Source organism: Hirundo rustica, chromosome 2, assembly GCF_015227805.2.
Source record: "Hirundo rustica isolate bHirRus1 chromosome 2, bHirRus1.pri.v3, whole genome shotgun sequence".
Taxonomy (NCBI): Eukaryota; Metazoa; Chordata; class Aves; order Passeriformes; family Hirundinidae; genus Hirundo; species Hirundo rustica.
In genome coordinates this window covers 48,844,593-48,857,124 of record NC_053451.1, presented here as the reverse complement: position 1 = coordinate 48,857,124, position 12,532 = coordinate 48,844,593, and the positions used below count along the sequence as shown (strand labels likewise).

Genomic DNA, 12,532 nt, shown 5'->3' with positions numbered 1-12,532 from the left:
TGGGGAGGGGATTGTGATGGGGAAAAGAACTGAAAATAAGTATAAAATAAGTCTAAGTATACTGCTCTAAGCCTTGGAACAGTAAAGAAAGGACCTTGGCAGAGGCTAGCTCACAGGAACAGAAGAGGCAAAAGCCCAGGGACCTTTGACCATTCAGAGAACATTCACTAACTTTAATTAGCTGATCTCTGTTCTGTGCTTACTGACTGTTTCTTTCACCTCTTGCTGTCCATTCTACCTCTTCACTTCTTCGTTCCTGCATACTACGTATGCCTCCTCCCACCCAATGTGCCCTCCTTACCCTGTACCTCCTTCTATGTTGTTTGCAAGCAAAAGCCACCTGCAAAGTAGAACTACTGTTACATTTACTGCAGTCCTGCTGTTTGTGCTGTGTGTGGACTTTTCCCCTGTGCTGTCTTACCTGTTCAGACTTGTTTTTTTAATGTGGTCAGGGGCCTTTTGCTGTTCTGTGTATTTTCTCTATCCAGCATAAATGGAACTTCAATTTTCATATGTCCTTAGACCTTAAGTATAGTTTAGAATAATGCTCCTTTATCCTGTTCTTTTATAAAAGTCATTTATGAGCAAATGACCACCCTTAATGAGATGGAATATATGAGATTCCATGGGATAAAAAGGAATTTTACTCTTGCAGTTTTTCTATAGGTGAACCAGTGATTTAAAAGTATAATGTTACAGCTGTGGTTATATTAGTGTCCAGCATAATAGGATGAACGTTTCAGAATGAATTTTCTATTTGCTGTGTTTGCATTGCACTTGCAGTGGTTTGCAAATTGCTGGTTTGTTTTCCATGTCTTACAGCTATATAATTTGCTTTCTAGAAACCATTTTGGTAGGTGTGGGTTGCTTGTCAGAAATCCGTTCTGAAGCTTGAGTGCAAAGGAAGCAGGGTACTAATGATGAATAAGAATGGATATCTTGAGGATAACAATGGATATGGCATCTTCAAAAGCAGTGGCATTCTGGTAAGAATTTGCATGTAATTTATTAAACACTATGTGATAGTTCTCAGTAAAATGTGTTTGTGTCTCTCTGAAGATTTGTCTGATGAAATTTCCTTCTAAAATGTGAAAAGTAGGAGGATTGCTCTATATCATGAAGTATTTTAAATTCTGAAGCGTTGTACAACAACTTTACTTAGCATCGACTTCTTGCATATAAAAATAGTGAAAGTATCTTTTTAGAAAAGCAAGTTATTTCAGAGAGGGAGTTAGTGGCCATTTATGGCTCACTGTTTGTGAGGCTGTTTCTCTGAATATTTAGAAATGAATATTTTTGAACTGTCATTTTAAAAAACCAGCTTTTTTTCACTCAGAGTGTACTCTCTCATGGCGTTATTTCACCACTACACATGAGAATGTTCTAGCAGACATTGCATCCAGCTTTGCAGGAGATACAAAACTTGTAATTATTGACAAACTAATCGTAGCTGGAAACTTTTAATCCTCGTATTGGTTAAAAAAATGTGGCAGCATGCTAAGTTACTGTACTGGTACTATTTGGTTGGAAGTTTCACACCATTTAAATAACGTACACAATTAGAAAGTGCAAGTAAAAGCACCAATGAAACTTTTATTGTAACTGCAGTGTAGTAGAAGGGATTCCTTTAAGTCTAGTATTTGAAATTACTTAGGCCAACAATTGTCTGAGCAAAAATTCTTGTTTTCACCAAAGCCAAGTATATTCTTATCTGTGTATATACTGACTTCTTGAAATTAACAAAGAATTTGTGCCTCTTTTTCTTCCTAGTCTTTGAATCCCACTGGTGATTTATGTTGAACTGTTCTGGTGGCAGCTGGCAGTTCTTAGAGCTTCTTGGTAATGGTGTTTTGAGGTGCTGGATGTGCATACGCTCTGTAGTAAAGAGCAGCACAGACACTGCACATTCTTCTGGTGAATCAGTTTCATTGCTGAGATAGCTGTTCTAGAGCGTGTTCCTTCCAGTGAAATTAGGGTTTGGACACACCTCAGGAACTCGTAGTTTTGTCATGCCCTGCGGAAAGCAGCGGTGGCTCAGGAGCTGATTCCCAAGCAGATTAGGCGTTAATCGGCTAGACTGTGCTGGTCAGAGGGGTGGTGGTTAATGTCTGAGTGGTAACAGCGGGCCTGTCAGAGGCCTTAGCCCTGCTGAGAGGCAAGGATAAGGAGCTCAGACACATCCTTGTGCTAACACAGATACTTCCCATGGACACACAGTGAGAGCAGGGAAACAGGGGTGTATTCTCATAGGGGTGAGCACCAGCCAAGCTGACAGAACCCAGCTGCTCTGGACTCCATTGCACGGTGTAGATGTACATCGTAACAGGTACCTAGGGCAGCATTAATTGAAACAGAGCATCCTCACTAAGATACTGGGGGAGGAAGGGCAGAGAAGGCCTGGTAGGTGAACTCCTGAGAGGTCTGTGGCCACACTCCAAAGGTCTGATACAAGTGCATAAGTTAGACTTAAAAAGACTAATGTAAGCAGTCTCCTTATTTGAAATTAGATTAGCAAGGAAGGTGACTAAGAGTGGCTGTTTAATATCCCTTTCTGTAACACTCAGTTTTTCATTTTTGCTTTCATGGTGGGAGGGAGAAAAAATCTGACCCTCGAAATTCATTACAGTGCCAAAATATGAAACACAAATCAGGAACTTAAATTTAGGTGCATACTAGGTTCTCTTAACTGCACTTGGACAAATATGCATGTCAGATATATGAATGCAAACTTAGATACCTGCTTTGATGTACTTAAAAATGGGGGTTTTTTTTGGACTGCTGTGATTCTGTGGGCTAATTTAGTAAGAAGCTAATGGAGAGGAAGCTAGGCTGCTTACAACTTTTTTTTTTTTTTTTCTTGCCAGGCTAATCTTTCACTCAAGTTCATTGCACGTCAAGTGTTTGGTTAATTATTTTATCTCATTTATATTTTAAACCAACTTTTTGGGGGGAGGGGTGGGGGAAGAGAGGGCTGGGGGAGTGGTGATTAAGCTCTTCATTTTAAATTCCCTCAGATTCTGAAGGAGGATATCAGTGAAGGAAATTGTAAACAAGGTTTTTCATGTCTTAGAGGTATCTTATCTGTAGATGCAGTAGTTATAAAAGTCAAGTCTGGAGTGTCTTTTTTTTTGTTGATCTTTTCTGAGATGACTGTGCTGACTGGTATGGTTTCAAATTAAAACTGTTTAGTTATTGACTTGTAAAAGAGTTGACTGTCATTTACTGCTTAATTCCTCTTTTGCTGAATCATTTGTGATATTAATTTTATTTGTGACACTTTAGTAGGTGCAGGCCTGAGGGAGAAAATGTTATAGTTCTTTCACAATTCATTGGTTTGTGGATATTTCTGTTATGCTGTTTCCACACTGAATGACTCATATGTTAAATGAACGTGCCAGCCTCAAGGCATGCCCTTGCTACTGCAGCCCACAGTGAAACTTGACGCCATTGCACATAAAAATGTGGAAGATGCTCATATCCGTTTGAATCCTTGGGAAGTTCTGTGCACTTCGGACGCGTGTGCTAGCAATTACTCAACATATGTTCTTTCAAAGAGCTGTGTTTTACCATGTCTGATTGCTCTTTTTCACACTCTTGATTTGCTGAGTTTGTAAGCTGTATCTGTCTTGTGAACCCAAGTTGGAACTGAGAAATAGTAATTTTTAGTTGGTTTTTTTCCTTTTAACAAGGTGGTACAGTTTCATTGTATTCATTTCTGGATTATTTGATGAGAGGCTAAGGAAGTGTCTGATTTGCATTGCCACCTGTGCATTTTTTAAAGTATTTTGACAGATTCAGAAATTTGGGTGTTTTTGGAAGTTGATAGCACAGATCTAATGCTCTCCACACTGTGAAAACACTAATTAGTGTTAGATTGAACTAGTTGGACCTGATTACCTTAGCTCTCCTTGAATTTTGGCTTTCTTACCCATTTGATTTTTCGTTGTTTAATAAGAATGTGAAAGACAAAAAAGATTTACCAATTGATGAAGTCACACAAATTATCACTTGCATTACAGAAGCTTCACATCAGAATGTTGCTAGGAGCAGGTTCTTTAGTATCTGTAATAGGGAGAGAGATGTGCACTCACAGCAGTGAGAAGAAAGGCTTTGAAAAGTATATGAAGTAAAGCTATTTTGATATTGTTTTGAGTCTTTGGAGCGTTTGGGCTTTTTTCATGTGCCTTATAGTGGTGTTAACTCTATGCCTGCATTGATTTATATAGTGAAAGTATGTGTATGGCTCCAGAATTTTTGTTCTGTGGTTTTGTTTTGTGGTTTTGATAGGAAAGACTGCTGTGACAGGGTAGATAAAACATATCACAAGTCAGGTATTTTGGCTTTTAAATAATGGTCATGTTCTGTCATGCATAGTATGTAGTGGAGGAGTTTATGCCAAAGTGAACAGATACATTTATAGGGAGACCACCCTTTAACATAAATTTTTCACTCAGCATTACTTGTGGCTGTACATTGGGTGCAACTTTTTCTGTCTGTGTCCCTGCTTGTTTTCGTGAGGAGGTTGTCACTGCTCACTTAACTCTACTTTCACTGATGGGGAGCTTGTCCGTCCCACCCCTTGTCAGCTTTGGCAGCAAGACTAGGTACATTAATGAAAACTATGTGCAACTGTTAACAAAATTGATTGCAATTCCACAGGAAACACTGGAAGGCAATAAAAGCAACTGTCTCAATCGTGTTTGCCATTCTAACACTCCCAGACCAAGTCATCTTAGGTCACTTACGGATTTCTCACTATAATGGTATTAAAACATATAAAGTTATAACAATTCTACTGTTTAATCTTCAAGTGATGTTGATGTATAGGCAAGAAGAAGGAGGTAGTAAAGTGGAAATACATCAGAAATTACTGCTCTGGCCAGGCTGATGTGTTTGAAAGAATGGTGTGGAGGTGCAGAGGGTGGTAATCTTGTACAGCTGCATTTGCTTTTAATAGACCATAGCAACAACAGCAAGCCAGAAAGTGGGCATGCTGGTGTATTCCGCGTGTACAGGTGTAAAAGCTGTCTCGCCAGACTTCTTGCCGTCTCCTCTCTTCCTAGTCTTTGGCTTGTCAAGAGCCTTCTTTTGTTTGCCGGGAGACATCCTGGAATCGTGCTCGCATCTGCTGCAGCATGAACAGTTTCAGTTCTGCTCTCTCACTTTCCCAGCTGTTCCGGGGCGTTTTGCTGTTCCCGTACTGTGTGATGAAGATGAGCAGCTCTCAGGTAAAGCTCAGGGACTGAGTTTCGATGAACAAATCAGGGTTTCTTACAAATGTAGAAACCAGATGTCAGGGGCCGCTGGTACCGTCTTGTTCCTTTTCCCGTGGAATCTTCCTTCGCTCCTTTTCTCTCGGGGAGGCGATTTCACCCGTGGCAGTGCTCAGCTCCGCCGGTTACGGGCACACGGACCGTGTTGCACATGAGCACGTCCAAGTGGCCTCAGGGTGTTCCCCGTGAAATCTGTCCTCAAGTCAGAGCGGCCAGAAATGTCTCCATTGGGATGGTCGTGGCATCGGCTCGGTGCCTTCAGCCCGCCGGGGCGGGAGGCGAGAGGCTGCTGCCCGGGCTCAGCGGCGTTAGGACCCGGCGGGCCGTGCCTTCCTCCTTCCCCGCTCCCTCCCTCCCTCCTCTCTCCCCGGGGAGCGGCAGCCGCCCGCAGCCGGCCGGGGCCGGGGCCGCGGCTGGAGGGACCTTTGCCCGCCGGCCCAGCCGCTGCCCCGCTCCACGCTGGCTTCGTGTCAGCTTTCTTTTGGTCGTTTACAGCAGAAACTTCGCTCTTCCTTCAGTGGTTATGCAGAGGATTGTGGCACGTGTTCGCGTTCAAAAACGCGATAATTTGGATAATGCTAAAATACGTCGAATTTAATGCCTGCGTGATATTCGCGCTACAAGACTTACAGCAGCTACTATGTATCCTCCTGAACTCTTTGTAGTATAATATTTGAAACAAGACCGTAAGAATAAGAGTTCTAACCATTAAATTAGAATTAGAGTGGAGCAGAAGTTGATGTATTATCTGACACTTGGCTTCTGTAGTGCCTGTCACAAAGTAATGGCTCTCTTAAACTGTACATTAATCATCAACAACAAGTTCAGAAATGTCTGTTTCAGTCCAGAAACTCTTATACCAAATAAATAGCCTTGGTACTGTTGCAATGAGCAAAGAAGTGTCCTTAACAAGAAATTCCTTTACATCTAAATGAGGCAAGTTTACACCTTCTCTCCTATGAGTTTAGTTTATTGGTCTTGCCCACCTTCTACTTAAAAGGAAAAAAGCATGGGGCAACTTTGAAGGTAAATGTCCAATGAGGTGTATTTCAAGTTATGTACATTCAGAATGTACTACCAAGCACATAATAGCTTTAGAAAAGGAAAATGTCCCTTTTATTTTAGAAAGTGACAGTATTTGTTAATGAGATGTGTTATTAAAATGATCACGTGTAGAAACTGTCTAACTAAAAGGTAAATCTGCCAAGTGACAGTTCTTGCACTCAAATACACAGCCCATGAAAACAGCAAAACAAAGTAAGTTACCCAAGGAGAATAATTTTTATTTTCTTAGTATCCTGGTGGTGAATGGTCTGCTGTTTACAGAACTCAGATGATGTTGCCTTTTGGGTTCAGAAATTTTATACGGCCTTTCTGCAACCTGTTGCATTGCCTTTATTCCAGACAGCTTTCCTGTCATTGCTGGCAAGAAGGTCTTCTCAGACCCACAGCTGCCCATGGACTGAAATTCCCCTCTCCACCAGAACCAGAGCCTACATTCAAGTATCACCACATAAAGTTCATGTCACTCTTTAAATCTCTGTTTCTTATGTCCTAGTACAAACTGTATTTTCTCTATCCAAGGAGTTCCCAGGCAATCTTTCTGGTTCTTTGTGCTCTCTATATTATTGACCTATGAGTCTTTACTTTTACTGTCTCTTGTTCTGTGTGGTGCTTCAGCCTTTTACTTCTGCGCCGTTTACCTGACCCAGCCCTTGACTAAGCCCGACCTTGCATTGACAGTGCTGGCAGCCTCTCCTTCTCCTCCACCTGCAGACAATATAATATTCTCTTTACCTTCCCAAATAACGATGGGGAAAAAAACCCAACCAAAATATATGGATATATGGAGCCACACCCTTATGCTCTCTTTCACTTTTACCATACTTATGCTAATAAAATTAAGACTCTGTTCTTTGATAGAAAATTGTTATAGATGTTTTATATAGGTTATAATGTTATGTATGTTTTTGTAATTGCTAATACAACAGGGCGTCTTAGTATGTGCGGTGATGATGTGCATTTCAAATTAAACCAGGATGATCTAATCAAGATAACCAAGCAGTAGAGTTGTGGTGTGCTAAGGATTCAGTGCTTAAGCTAATTCTCGTTTGCTTGTCTGTGGGTGAATGGTAAGTAGTCAGTTCTTGGTCCTTTTTAGCAAGATTTGTGATAAGAATCCTTGTTAAAATAATTGTTTTTAAAAGTAATAAAGGGAATACTGTTCAATATCAAGTCTTTGAAAAATAGACAAGCTTATAAGAAACTGGCTGTGATTGGAAATGAGGAAAAAATATATTTTAGATAAAACCTGCAGTGATGGAGTAAACAAGTTCCTAATCATGGTGGTCTTAATTTTTCACATATTTGTCATTACTGCTCACATAAAAGCTTAATGCGTCCAAACTTCAGTTGTTTCAAAACCTTCTAAAGACAACTATTGTTGTTAATGAGCTATTAATAGTATTTAATGCAAACTGTAGGAAGAGTTACTGTGAGATTGTGAATAAAATTTCAATAATGAAATCAAGTTGCTATTTCTTTTTTTAATTTATATTTTTACATAGGGATTATCATATTTGTTTAAACAATAACACAGTTTCCTGTTTTACTAATAAATACCGTCTAATGCTTCAGTTGATGTTAAAAAACATTTCTTCTGCTCAGTTTTGAATTTTCCACACTTGCAGTGTTTCTTTGTATTTTTTCTTGTGTTGTAAGATAGCAAGCATACAAATGTCTCATCTGACCTCTCTAGAACAATTATTTTACAGGTCCATGCATAATATTCTTGATTTGAAATTTTCTAATTCCTCTTCATAGGATATTTTTTATGTTTATTACGGTTCACACTTGAACCCTGTCCATATCTTTAGTATTCTTTTGGAGAAAGAGTGACCTGTACCGCATATGGGATTTTTTTTTTTTTCTGGTAAGGTCACAGCACTGATTTTTATAATCCTATTGCACTCATTTTCTTCTAATTGTCTTGCATTGTTCAAGCTGCCTGGTTTTTGTTGTTGTTGCTGTTGGTTTTTTTTTTTTTTTTTTTTGTTTTGTTTTTTGTTTTATTTTGTTTTTAAATTGTAGTGGTGTGTTGAGCAGAGATTTTTCACTGAACTGCTGAAGTGGGCCCTGGTTTCTTCCTGAGGCCAAAGCAACAGCTGTATTTTCCCATTACGGGATTACTGATCTAATAATTGACTTCCATTAAACAGATGCAATCCTAGCAGCCCCTTGCACTTGACACTGGCGTGTAGTGCTGGGACAAGGGTTAATGGCTTCAAACTGAAAGGAGATAGAGTTAGATTAGATGTTAGGAAGTAATTCTTTACTGTGAGTGTGGTGAGGTACTGGAACAAGATTCCTGGAGAAGTTGTGGATGCCCCATCCCTGGAGGTGTTCAAGGCCAGTTTGGATGGGTCTTTGAGCAGCTGGTCCAGTGAAAGGTGTCCTTTACCATGGCAGGGGGGGTTGGAACTAGACGATCTTTAAGGTCCTCTCCAAACCAAGCCATTTTATGATTTTTTGACTTGTCTAATTGATATTGATAATTAGAACAACTCTTGACTTAATAGCTGATGGCCCTTGTCTTTTGTTTTTCATGTAAGTTATCTTGGCCAGACCTTTAAATAGATGTGTCAGTGTTTGTGAGTAAGTGAACATAAGACTGTGAGTAAATTAAATCTATGGGAGACTAAATGTTAGTGACTAACATCAATTTATCTAGAGATTTTGTAGGTAACTGTTACCCTTCCTGTGCCTAACACATTGAGTTTTATTTCACTAAGTTCCTTATAGTTGTGTCTTTAATTTGAAACCTCATAAAACACACACTGATTTTGTTGTGTTTTTTAAATGGGTTTATTTTAATATGTGTCTGTTATCTATCTATCATCATTTAAACTTGATTTAGTGTTCCTGGGGTCCACTTAATAATTTTGGTTAGATTAATAATTTTCCTTGATTCTGAGTAACTGAAATAACTCCAGATTTTATGCCATGATACTTACCCCAGTTTCTGAATTATTAATGACTGTACCATAATACAGGACCAAATATGTCCTTTTCAGCATTTTGCAATTAACTCTTTGCTATTAATGACATTTATTATAATGAAATCAAATAATTTAATTCAATATTTTCCCTGGTCAGATTTTGATCGGATTTGGATCTATAACTGACAGTGTCCTCATTTTTTTTGTTTGTTTGCTTCAGGAGGCATTTTTCTCTCACTTTGGGCTTTGAAAGAACTTATTTTTTGTTATCTGGAGCAAGAACTAGATCATCACCGGTAGCAGTTGTTCTGGTCTATTTTCTTTTTTACATGGTGCCCGGTATGACTTTTGATTATTGTTTATGCAGCCCATTCCAATGTCTAATTACCCTTTATGTGAATAAATTCTTGTTGATATCCCAACTCTTCCTAATATTCCTATTCTCCCATCTCTGCTTTTTTAGCTATGTTGATTTTGTCTTCAGGATTTGTCCATGATTCACAGTGGGGAGAAAAAAGCTGGTGCCAGCCATGAACACATTCCATCCTTTATTATAGGATTGAGGAATTTAGTAAATACCAGGGGTGAAGTTAGTGCACAGAGCTGTGCATCGTCCACCAGGCGTATGTGTGTAATGCTACGATAATTGCACGATCAGGATCTGTTTAATAAAATACTGTATAGCATTGTAAGAATGTTTTTTGTATAACTGTAAAATAACTAGTTCCTATGATGTTTTGCATCATGCAGACATACTGGAAAGAATATCTGCAATTTTAAATCTTAGCAGTGTAAATATAATACAGTTAAAAGTAGAAAATATACACAGAGGAGAAGGGAAATGCTAGTAGTCAGCGGGAACATTCATACTTTAGGGATCCAGCTCATGAAACTAAATCAAAAGACTGATTTCCTTAGGCCATTTCCACAGCATATGCAGAGACTCCTTCATAGGACATTTTGCAGTGTTTCAGGACTTCCTTCAATCAAATGTCTCTCAGGGATCCTCTCTCTATTTACAGTAGGGTAGGATCTGTCTCCTACTTCCCACTCTTGCTTACTTTAGACATTTGAAAACAGGTGATGTGTATATAACTACGTATCACACATTTTGCTCATAGGGGCTGTAGGGGCATGTAAGCTGAATTTCAGAGAAAGCTTTGAACAACAGTAATGCAGTATGTTTTCAGATATTTAAGGGAGTTTCCATAAAGTGTAAGGTGTAAGACAAAAAAAGGCACTAGAGGTTTGTCTGAAAGTACACCATGTGGGTGACAGAGGACCTGGAAACTGGACTCCTGACACTGAATGGCAGGTGGGAAATAGCAAGGGAAGAGATACAAGAAGCATCCCTGATTTTTTTTTTTTTTTTTTTTAATCAGTAAAAAGTGGAGGATTTTTAAAGTGTTTTAGCCGAACAATATAATAAATTAGACAGTATGATCTAATGGTCTTTTCAGCTTTATTTTTTTATGAAAATTGGCCTGGTTTCAAACATGAGCAAACCACAGCTGTCTTCCTGACAAAGATTAAGGAGCAATAGGTGTGGTGGTGATAAGCAAGGATGGACCTTGAAAGTGAAGACAAGTGGTAGATGCTGCAGAAGTAGCCAGGGAGAGCTGTGGAGATACTCGTGTTCTCTGAGTGATTGACTAGGAAAAGGATCCTTGCAGCAGTTCTCTGAGTGAATGTGTGTGATCTTAGGCTGTGTTTGTCAAAAGCAAAGAGGAAAAAACTTTGCTAAATCAAAAAGAATGGAGCAAAATCTTGCTGAATCAAAACATGGTGATGATGATTAACCTGATTGAATACTTTAGCTGATTGGGAGGATTAAGAAAAATACCATCTTGGAAAAGTTGCATTGAAAGTATCTGCAAATTATGAATATGAATCTTGGGATTTGGAGTATCTTGGGCATTTAAGGTGATGCTAGAGTTACATGTCTGAGCAGTAGATAGGAAGATGGTGTAGCTGTGCAGCTTTGCATGTGTCACCAACAGTTAAGTCATTCATAGGAAAAACTGTAAAGATCTGTCCTCGAATATAATTGTATTATTTATTATTTGATGTTCTTCACTCCTACAACTGCTTCCCATATAATGTTGCTTAGAATATTTCCCCACCTGCCACAAAGGACTGGACATTAATTGTTGAGTTTGATTTGTAATGTCACAGTGGGGTGCCTAGCAGGAAAAAGATGTATTTTGCATTTGCTGGGAAGGCACCAATCTTTCATTTGGTGAACGCAGATACAGTAATCTCCTTACAATTAAATTATGAAGTCAAGTCTTCTAATAACAATACTCCATAGTATTTCAGTAATAATTAATTGATTCTGTTCCTTATTCTGATTCTGCCTGATGATATAAGAATTCCTCCCAGGAGGAGGAAGCTTTCAGTTTGCTTGAGAATTTTATAGCCAGGTCCCATACCAGCTCCAGTCGTCTTTTCATTCCCCCTTCAGCATGTACCAGAACTCACAGGTTGAGACAGGACAGAGGAAATGCATCTGCTCTTGGCTAACTTTGCAGTGATGTGTAGGTGTATGGACATGGTAGCAAACAGGTGTGAATTGGAATTGTTTCTGTGCTTTTCTAACTTAAACCAGAGATGAGGCAGCTTTAGTATCAAGGAGGCATAACCTGAAGAAAAAATCTAAACAGCTTTGATGTTGTTGTTTTTCAATAAATATTTTTTCAATAAATTTCCAGATGTGGAAATCTAAACTGGTAATGTATGTTTGGAAGAGCAAGAAGAAAGGTTATTGTAGGTGTCGAGTAGTTAGGTGTCCAGATTAAAATGATAAAGCTTTAGGAAAAGAAATGAAAACACATCTTTCTTTGGAAATGTAACTCTGGGAAGGAATTTGATATTAATGGCCTATCAATAGTTTCAGGTTGTTCAAAGAGAGAGCAGTGATAGCCAGATAAGGCAGTAAATTACTCTCTGCTTGCTGAAAATTTGTGTAATCATAAATTCATTGGGCAAACATACCCCATGGGCACACTGGGTCCTGGGACCTCTGCCTGCAAAAGGCTGAGCCCTGCTCTCTTCCCCCCAGGTCTCCATGTGCCTCCAGAGTGACCCCAGGTTTGAAGCTGTAACTCTGGAGTTAAAATAACCAGGATCTGACACTATATTTGAAGTCCAGTGTTATAGATTCTTTACCATGTGCCAGTTTCAGACATATATGTGGGTTATAACTGGTTTTCAATATTTAAGTGGGAGTAAAGATTATGGTATCTGTCGTGAGCTAACACC

General features: G+C 39.1%; 1 long non-coding RNA gene across 6 annotated transcripts in view; it reads left to right on the top strand.

Moving 5' to 3' along the window:
* The window catches only part of LOC120749687 (uncharacterized), a 32,927-nt gene that overhangs the window by 18,362 nt on the left and 2,033 nt on the right, over positions 1 to 12,532 (top strand). For 5 of the 6 annotated variants that reach the window (XR_005699737.1, XR_005699735.1, XR_005699739.1 and 2 more), the window contains one exon: positions 843 to 986. This is a non-coding gene — a long non-coding RNA (uncharacterized LOC120749687). Of the gene's footprint in view, positions 1 to 842; positions 987 to 5,171; positions 5,229 to 6,677; positions 7,574 to 12,532 lie in introns of those variants that run through there. The other variant, XR_005699740.2, reaches the window with a different exon arrangement.